This window comes from Stylophora pistillata, chromosome 11, assembly GCF_964205215.1.
Source record: "Stylophora pistillata chromosome 11, jaStyPist1.2, whole genome shotgun sequence".
Classification (NCBI taxonomy): Eukaryota; Metazoa; Cnidaria; class Anthozoa; order Scleractinia; family Pocilloporidae; genus Stylophora; species Stylophora pistillata.
This window is the reverse complement of record NC_142529.1, coordinates 2,003,670-2,012,771: the sequence shown is the minus strand read 5'-3', so window position 1 is coordinate 2,012,771 and position 9,102 is coordinate 2,003,670. Positions and strand designations below refer to the sequence as shown.

Below are 9,102 nucleotides of genomic sequence, written 5' to 3'. Positions count from 1 at the left end.
GAAAAGTAGGGCCTATTTACCTATCGTGAGATGAAGGAAACCAAGGCCTGGTATCACAGCCAGCTAACCCCTTGAAACGCGATTTCCATTACGCCTCCTAAACGAGATTTTAGATCGAAAAAAAAAATTGAATTTACTAACTTTCAAAGGGGGAAAAGCTGCGAGGAAGGCGAAGTTTAGTGTTCCTGTTCGATATGCCGCCCAGCAATTTATTGATTCAACGTCTGTGGCCGCCGGATCTTCTTGGAGCACGGGCAGAGGTTTTTCTCCAGATCAAGAAGACCTTCCCCATATCGACGAACCTCATGGCTTAAGAACTAAAAAAAAATCAAAGGTTACAAAAGTACGGCTGAGGCGCAAGGTGAAAGCTTACCATGAAAGGAAAGCCACGCTGGCAGCGTCCTGGCTCAATGCAAGAGAGCTGCTTGCACTCTTGACAAGACAGGCTTTGCCTTTGGAGCAGATGTGTGTCATTCCTTTTTGCGAAGAAAAGGCATGCGGCAGATGCCTTGACTGCAGTCCTGGGCACTTTATGTGTGAAAAGCACATCAATTTGGTTCACGCAGGAGGTAAATCACTTCATCAACCAGAAGTTTGGAAGGTGAATTTAAGTTTTTTGGAGCACAATCTCGTCAGCTACCCTTTAAATATTCAATTATGTTGTGAAACCCAATTGCATGTCTACTCTGGCCGTTTGCCAGTTTCGTTTGTTGTACGTTGTCTTGTGGTTTTATTTCAGGGCGGCATCCTTTCCTCTCTTTTCTTACTGTTACTGCACTATTACTTTTTAAAACTTATGTAGTTTTTCTCAACTTCAATGTGTATTATGTCAGTAAAACCTGTCCCATTTTTGTACAGAGGAGAAAGCGAGAGCAGGGAGCATTATGTTTTCTTGCAAATGTACATGTCATTTTCCCTGGATTCAGAACGTAGTTAAGTCCGTTTTTGGACATTTTGAAAGAGTTGGCTGATTTAAGGGGTATGTGATTTATAGTCACCTAATAACAAAGGATATAATATACTGTTAGGATGAAAGATTTGTACCATATCAGTTTGAGGAGTGTGTCTGGACTACACCTCACAACTTGGATCATGGATATGTGCGTGATATTATAGCTGTTGGTTTGCATGGTAAGTAACTGACAGCAGTGCAATTTGTAACTATTATAATTATTCTGAGATAGGTTTCATTTTTTCTTGTTCTTTTCTTTTATTTAAATGTTTAGGTTACCTCTTCTAGGAAGGTCTTTGTTTCTGTTTTTACTGGTTTTAAGGTGTTGATTATATTGGTTTAGAAAGTTTTGTAACAAGGACATTACAGAGAGTAACTAATAAGTTAACTGCAAATTTTCCATTACTAAGTCTGGTTTATTCTAACCTAGACAGGTGTCTGTATATTGCAGAAGCTTGTATCTTTTGAGTCTTTTTTCATTTTCATGAGAATAACTATCACTCTTTTGAGCATGGGTGGGAATTGATAAACAATAGAAGAAGAGCAGCATAGACATGCTATGTTGTTTGTCTTTGAACAGGGAAGCAGCATCTCATTAAAATCAAATGCTGTGAGCATGAACCAGAAGCCATAACCCTGGTCAGGAATGGTTTCTGGCCATCTACACCAAAACAACCCCAGGTAGCCTTTGACCTTGGATTCATGGTCCTGCTCCAATACATTTTCCTAGAATGTAGGGTATCTTTAAAGTCAATTTGTCAGGCACTACAATGGTTGGTCCCACCTACTTCCAAGGTTTATGTAAGTATTCATTTAGAAGTTTTTTATCTTATGCTCAGGAATACAATTTTTTTTCTTAAGTTATACAATAAATAAATGATTTGTTCTTCTGTAGATAAAGGACATCTACCGGCTCCTTGCCAGAGATTGTTTCTGTGAGTTCCGGTTTATGTCCAGCATGTTGACCAATCTGAAGTATTTCAATCCTTGTTAAGAGAATAATCATGAATGTCTTGCATGTCCTAAGGTTTGTGAGAGTTATCCTTCAGTGACTAATGTCTACCATGATAGTAAATCTGAGAAAGTCATTGTATATGTATAGGCATAATGAATGACATGATATTACTTTACACAAGAAACATCAATTTGGATCTTCTCAGCCGGAGCTATTTCCTCATTTTTTAATTTATTTTGGCTTACGAAATATTTCTAACATGACATTTGTAATTTTGCTTTTTTGCATTTGATTGTAGAAGAATGGAAGTTCATATGTCTCCATTGATGCATTGTTTGGATGTGTCTGCAAATGCAGTGCTGGAACCAGTCGAAAGTCTTCCAAGCATGGAGAGGAACTGTTTATTAGCCAAGAAAAAGTAGATAGGTTTCTAGCTAATTACAGCTAAAGACCAGGCAGCAAGTCAACGGTGTGTTAACTAAGACTATCTCTTCCCCTTTTTTTGTGTGTTGTTGCTTTATTCTTACCTTTTGTTACCCAGTATTACTTATGCTACTACTTAACCATTGCAACGAGATACCAAAAGTAACAATTATGTTCTTTGCATGTTTTTCTTTTGGTAATTTTAAGTGTTTTTTTTTTTAACTTGTAATTAGTTGATTAAGTCAGGGCCACAAGTTTATTAGCCTGTGGCTATTACATGCTACCCTGTATAAATAAAGTCTTTATTATTTTTAGTCTTTATTATTATTATATATGAAGGTGTTGTATTAATCAAATATAGTACAGTTTGAAGGGTTGGTTACTTTGGTTCTGGCTGCTTATAAGTCTGCCCAAAATACATGTAGCTCTAATATATTGTTAGTTTGTTAACTTTACAGGAACCTTATGAATATTCAGGTTAAGAACAGTACATAACCTTTATTGCAGCCCTCTCTTCTCTTTGATTTTATCCTTTCTTTTTCAAGTAAAGTTTGTTTCTTCTTTTTTTGTAATTAATTTATGGTCTTTAAAGGTAATATATTGATATATGCTTGCACAATTAACTCTGCCAGGGGTGTCTACCATCACTCTTGCTGGTCCCAAGCCCAAATAAAAGAGGAGGGGTTGTGAAGCAGTAAATTTATTTTGTTGTCTAAGTTTGAATTTGATTACAAATTGAGAAGTGATGATTGTTTTCTGCTAATTTTTTCCTTGCCTTCTTTTCCATCATGTGAGTTTTAATTTCTAATTGTACTAGTCCATTCCAAAACACATGTTGCTCAAATATATTGTTAGTTTGCTAGTTTGCTAGTATGTAAACTTTACAGGAACCTTGTGAATTGTGAGCTTCAAGAACAATACTGAACTGTTTATTATCTTCGTTAAGTATGGTTTAATTTGGAACCTTCAATTGGAAAGGTGTGAAGGAAGTTGAAAATTTAAGTTAAAAGTTTTTTGTTGTAGGAGCAATGTAACCAGTTTCAAGCTGGGTCCAATCTCCACTCCAAGAACAAATCCACAAAGCTGGATGAGACGGCCCTCTTTGGAGGAGGCTGTAAGCATGAAGTGCCACTCAAGTTTTTCAGCTTGAGGAGAGGAGAAGAGTATGTACATGCAAAATGAAATATATACTAAAACCTATATTTACATTTTCGTTTGGCTATTGTCAAGCAATATGTAATTTATAGAGTTACTTAATGTTAAATTGTAAGATGAAAAAATTCAGAGACAAGTTACTCTGGATTCTTAGTAGCAAATTTACATGACCAATGTTGGGTCCCAAAGAAAGATTTTTTTGTGTGGTACTTGATATGTACAGCTGTATAGTGTAACCCTGTGTTATAAACCAATTACATTAGGGCACTCAATGAAACTAGGGCAAGATTCAATTACAGCATGCAAATGGTTATTAATGACGATTATAATTTTATCAAACAGTATTGGAAATGCTGTGTATTTGCTGAAATGGATTAAAAATCATGTACAAGACAAAGCTATCAACATTCACTTCTTTTATGATATTGTATGTGTGCTGGATACATATTTGAGAGTAATATTTTTTTGCAGTTTTATTTCAACTGAAATCTTGGTCGTGGTACTCTAGTATTTTTACTTGTTAAACGATTGTTGTATTGTTTTATTTGCACTGTACAATACGCACCAGGAAACATTGCTTGAAAATGTTATTCTTGCGATATCAGCATTTCACTGCTATGGACACAAAGTTTCTTCTCAGGTATTTTGAAAGATATGCCCATTGAATACTTTTGAGGAGTTAATAGTTATTGTAGAACGCATGCATCCTTTCTTCAAAACAGCTAATGTTTTCATGATTCATTTTTTGTTCTTTTGCATTATAACACTATGTCAACTACAGCGGAAGAAGGCTAGAAGGGTTCGGGTTGAGTGATGGCGAGGTGATGGAGAGATTGTGCTTACTTAAGGCCAACAGCAAAAGTAACGAAAGAAATGACTCCAGCCCGTCGAGTTGATACCTTAACTGACTTCTTGATGCACTACGCAAAAAAGTCCATTTCGAACCTTGGTAATGTTGCTGTCAATCTTCACGTTTTACAAATACGGTCATTACCAGAATATATCCTTTTGTGACCGATTTCAGTTGTGATGTTTTCGTAAACCAGTCGTTTTCGTAAACCACTCTGTAATTTATATTCATATATTTTTCTCGGTATATTAGCATCTCTATTGGTAGAGGCCTAACAAGCCTCATTTTCATCCGAGTTTAAATAAAGTCATCATCATCATCATCATCATCATCTTGCTGTTTTTGACTGATTCTTTTTTTCCCAACAATTTAGGAGAACGACTTCGTGACCATTTGAAGAAAGCAGTGGAAATGGAGAAAGAAACTGAAGAGCAACTAAATTTGCTTCTTGAGAAGTTGAGCGAAACAGGTTGGGGTTCGATTTTACTATCTGTCATATTTCTATGTTATTCCTCCAATATATAGGGATGTCGAGATGATGATACAGCCCCGTTTTACTATTGATTTTTGGTGTATTTTTCCATTACCAAGGTATTAAGGTGGACATATCCAGCATCTCAGAGTGGAGTATGATGGAGAAATCTACGGCTAACAAAGCAGCCAGCACAAGAAAAGCTAGTACGTACAAATTTTCCGTTTAACTAGGATGGAGATCTCGTGTTGTTAATGTTATCTGAGGTCGCATATTTATTGAGGGGAAGTTATTTGGATTGGCTCCTTGCCTTTAACGACCAATAATAAAATTAGTTAGAGATAATTTTTTAAATGCTAAAGAGGAACATAATGAACTACCGCAACTGAAGCTAAGAGTTACTCAAGTGATTACAAATATTTAGGACTTGACGTTTTCTTCTTGAAAGGTTCATCACCAGATGATTACCCAGACAAGTTGACGCAGTTCTTCTGTGTACGGTATGAAGTGGCATGAGGACAAACCATAGAGCTAACTGAGTTTTAGCTGCCTGATTAGGTACAAACTTTGTAAGACGCTCAGTACAACATGTACTAAAGCACTTTTTGTGCCTTTAGAACTCAATATACCTGGAAATGTACATGTAATTAGCAAATAATGTTAATATTCTACCTTGTATATTCCCATGTTTATTGTCTGCTTGAAAGGGAATTATCCTAGTCAGTCCTTATATAAGGAACATTAAGCAACGCCATACCTTCAATACACAAATGACATTCTCTTAGCAGTTTTGAACGTGCAGCGAAAACAATACTGAGAAAAAGATGAGCGCTCCGCTTCTCATTACTACAAGATTGGAAGTAGCAAACAAATTTTCTTGCATTTCAGAGTTATGGTAATATTTGTTCAACACAGTCTCCCTTCTTTCACTCAATTTAATTGCACTGAATCTTTTAAAGCAATCATGATTGAAACTAGCTCAAACACGCTCCATACTTCACATCCACCAAAGAATAGCTTCAATCAGTTTCCTGATAGAAAACCAGCGGTCTACGTTTCTTACTTACGTACTAGGTTCGTCAAAGGTTGTTTGAATGTTAGGTATACATTAAAGATTAAGGCTCATTCTAAGTCTTAAATATCTTCACATTTCCTTGGCTTTTTAAATAACACCGCATGACTGCCGTGAAGATCCGCTTTAGCTTGCTTCGGAAGTAGTTGGAAATATCTGGACGCAGCCAACAAGGCCGGAAAGGGATCTAACTTTCAGCACATACCCGATCACAGAAGACAAAATCATAAAGAAATCTCTCAATTTCAACAACATGCACCCTTTTTCCTATCATTTCCAATGTCTAGTTTTTCGAGAAGCAGATTTGAGCTAGTATCGTAATCGACCTTTAAAATTGCACTAGCTGCCCAGTTCTGTAATTTTGCAGTTTGCTGCTCAATTGATTACTTAAAAACCATCCCAAACGAGGCTACAGTAATCAAGGTCAGGTTGGATCAAGGTGTTGTAAACTAGTACGGCGTAGATTTAATTCGGAAATTAGAGGCCTGATACATCTAAAGACACCTATTGCGGAAATAGGTTAGACCAGGAAAGCCGATTGTTAATAACGATACCTAACGATTTAGCGTGATCAACTCTGCTGATAACGGCTTGGTCTTGTAAGTTGATGCTTATATGGTCATAGTTCTCTGCAAGAATTTCGAATTCCTAGTGAGAGCCGATGACCATAAACTCAGTTTTCGTCACAGTTAGGCTAAGCTTGTTGGCTTGTAGCCAGCAGTAAAGAGTCTTTAGTGTTTGCAGCTGGTGATCTCAGTCGGTCCAGCAGTAAAACTACTTCTCTTTCTCTACGTATTTCAGGTATTGAAGGATTTCCCGTAGCAGAAGGAGTAGACTCAGAGCTTGAAGAAGGTTCAGGCTCATTGTTTGTAGCATCCGCAGTTTAGACAAATGGCTGCTAGTGATATGGAAACATTAACCAAATGGGAAACCCCTGAACTGGTTTATTTCTAGCACAGAATGATAGAACTGAGTATTCTGTCAAGAAAATAGCGAGGAAAAGCTGGAAAACAGTTTTAAAAAAAAGCTCTAAATTTTTCTAAATATTCCAAAGCTCTCTAAATATCCTAAAATTTTCAAACTATCTCGGAAACTTCTAAATATCTCCTAAAATATCCGAATAATTGTGTAAAGGCCTAATTAAGACAAAACTGTTCCGCCAGGTCTCTTCGCTGTACGAGTTCATGCTGTAATGCAGCATTCAAAATTTCGTAAGTTGCAGCGGAACCATTTTTCTGTTTCCATGCCAGTAACATGTTGTATCCTTTCTCACACAGCTGCCGGTGACTTAGTTCTATATCCCGTAGTTTTGGCTTCTCAACTCTCAAGCGACGCCCCAGCTGCATCCACTTTTCAGCAATTTCTTTCCCTAATTTCTCCAGTTCATCATTTGTTGGGGTGCCTTGTTTTACTGAAAAAAGGAATAACTTTCTCAATACCAATTCTATTAATGGTTTCTTACTAACAAAATAAATAGATCATTCACATTATAGGAATCAAACACTTCCAACTTAGTTCAGTTGTGCTAATCAGCGCTTAAGGCCACAGCAACCAACGATAACAAAGAGTTCGAAAATAATTCGTGTTTGTTTCCTTTAATCTTACAAGTTAGATTTAAGTAACTAACCCCGGTAATTAATTACCAGCCATAGATGATAAAATAACCCAGCACATGGCTAAAACCAGAAGCGCATTCTGGATGCATCTGGGAATGTAGCACCAACCTTGCTACTCACTAAAGCTAATGAATTAAATCATGTATCCTATGACCTGTGGTGCTACCATACCACCAATGAAAAAGAATACCATAGTCTAACGATATTGTATGATGTATACACAGTAAGTATGATATGTAAACACAGACATCATTCCTTCGACAGTCTAGAAAAGGGGTGTGGAAAAAACGTGGGGTAGGCCGTGACCAAGGCCATGGTGTAGGCTATGGCCTATCCTGTGGCCTACCCTATGGTCTACCCTGTGGCCTACCTTATAGCCCACCCTATGGCCCACAGGAGGTCAGATTTTTAAAAACATAAAAATAAAATCAGTAAGAGTCGAACGAGTGCGCTGGCGTACAAGTCTATGCTTCTAAAAGGGATATAATAAAAAGTCTGAGGGAACGAAACAATGCAAATATTACAGCATTCAGCCTTGAAACATCCCAACTCTGTCTTCCCCACCCAAGCACTCAATCATAACGCTAGATTAAGGGGGAGGGGAGAGGAGGTGCCAATATTGCTTGGTCGCTCACGACATCCAAAATGGCGGATCACAATCCATGCGGACTGCTAGCTGGTAACATATAGGACTATATAGCAGAGCGTTAGTCCAAAAATGTAATGAACGGAGTTATATCGGACAACATATCCAAGTAAGAAAACGCAAACAGTACGTGCCAGGCTAATTTCTTTTAGTGCCTCTTTAGTGCTGTAGTACAGTAGAACCCCGCCATACGACCACCCCGTTATTTCGACCACTTTTTCGTGGCCCGAACAAAAGCCCACTCATTTTCCCTACCTCGTTAATACGACCAATTTTCCATGACCCGAAGGTGGTCGTATTAAAGGAGTTCCACTTTACTGCATTTGCAACAAGCAACCCGGGGCATCGCAGTCGTAAACATTTCACAAACTTTACTTGCTTTTCCTAAGAGAGGGCAAGTATTGCACTAGTTTGAAAGGAGAGTTGATGTGATGATGTTTGCCCAAAAGTTGCGTTTAACCGAGCTCTTTTACTGATGCTTCTGTTCCTCGATTTCCTTGTTCTATCAGAAGGTTAAGATACGTATGTGACTGCTTTGCAAGCTCTCGCCGAAACTTGTGAATTTGGAACCTTAAGAGACCATCTAATTCGCGATAGAATTGTCTGTGGAGTCAGAGAAAACGCTGTTAGAAGGAAATTATTACAAGAATCTGGGCTTACTCTGTCGAAATGTGTAGATATCTGCCGAGCCGCGGAAGCTACGTCGGCACAGCACAAAGAAATGACGCCGAGCCAGCACTTGGGTGAGATTGATTTAGTCTCGAAATCAGAGTCTAAAAACTCAACTTCACGCAAGGAAAAGACGAAACTCCCTAATAACAACCAGCTCATCGAGGAATGTAAGTTTTGTGGCCGTCACCATGAGCGTAATAGAGCGAAATGCCCCGCAAATGGTCAAATCTGCTTTTCGTGCGGAAAACCTAATCACTTTGCTGTAAAATGTGGAAACAAATCCAAGAAG

At 37.9% G+C, this 9,102-nt stretch overlaps 1 protein-coding gene and 1 pseudogene across 2 annotated transcripts in view; one reads left to right on the top strand and one right to left on the bottom strand.

Moving 5' to 3' along the window:
- Positions 1 to 9,102, bottom strand: part of LOC148719641 (uncharacterized) — a 146,975-nt gene that overhangs the window by 115,323 nt on the left and 22,550 nt on the right. The gene's annotated exons all lie outside the window — the stretch shown is intronic.
- On the top strand, positions 50 to 7,942 carry LOC148719642 (uncharacterized; annotated as a pseudogene). The gene is made up of 13 exons (XR_015993263.1): positions 50 to 601; positions 1,029 to 1,131; positions 1,533 to 1,753; positions 1,848 to 1,979; positions 2,206 to 2,376; positions 3,354 to 3,493; positions 3,828 to 3,939; positions 4,042 to 4,125; positions 4,256 to 4,434; positions 4,709 to 4,804; positions 4,927 to 5,013; positions 5,256 to 5,365; positions 6,681 to 7,942. The product of XR_015993263.1 is annotated as an uncharacterized LOC148719642 (transcript).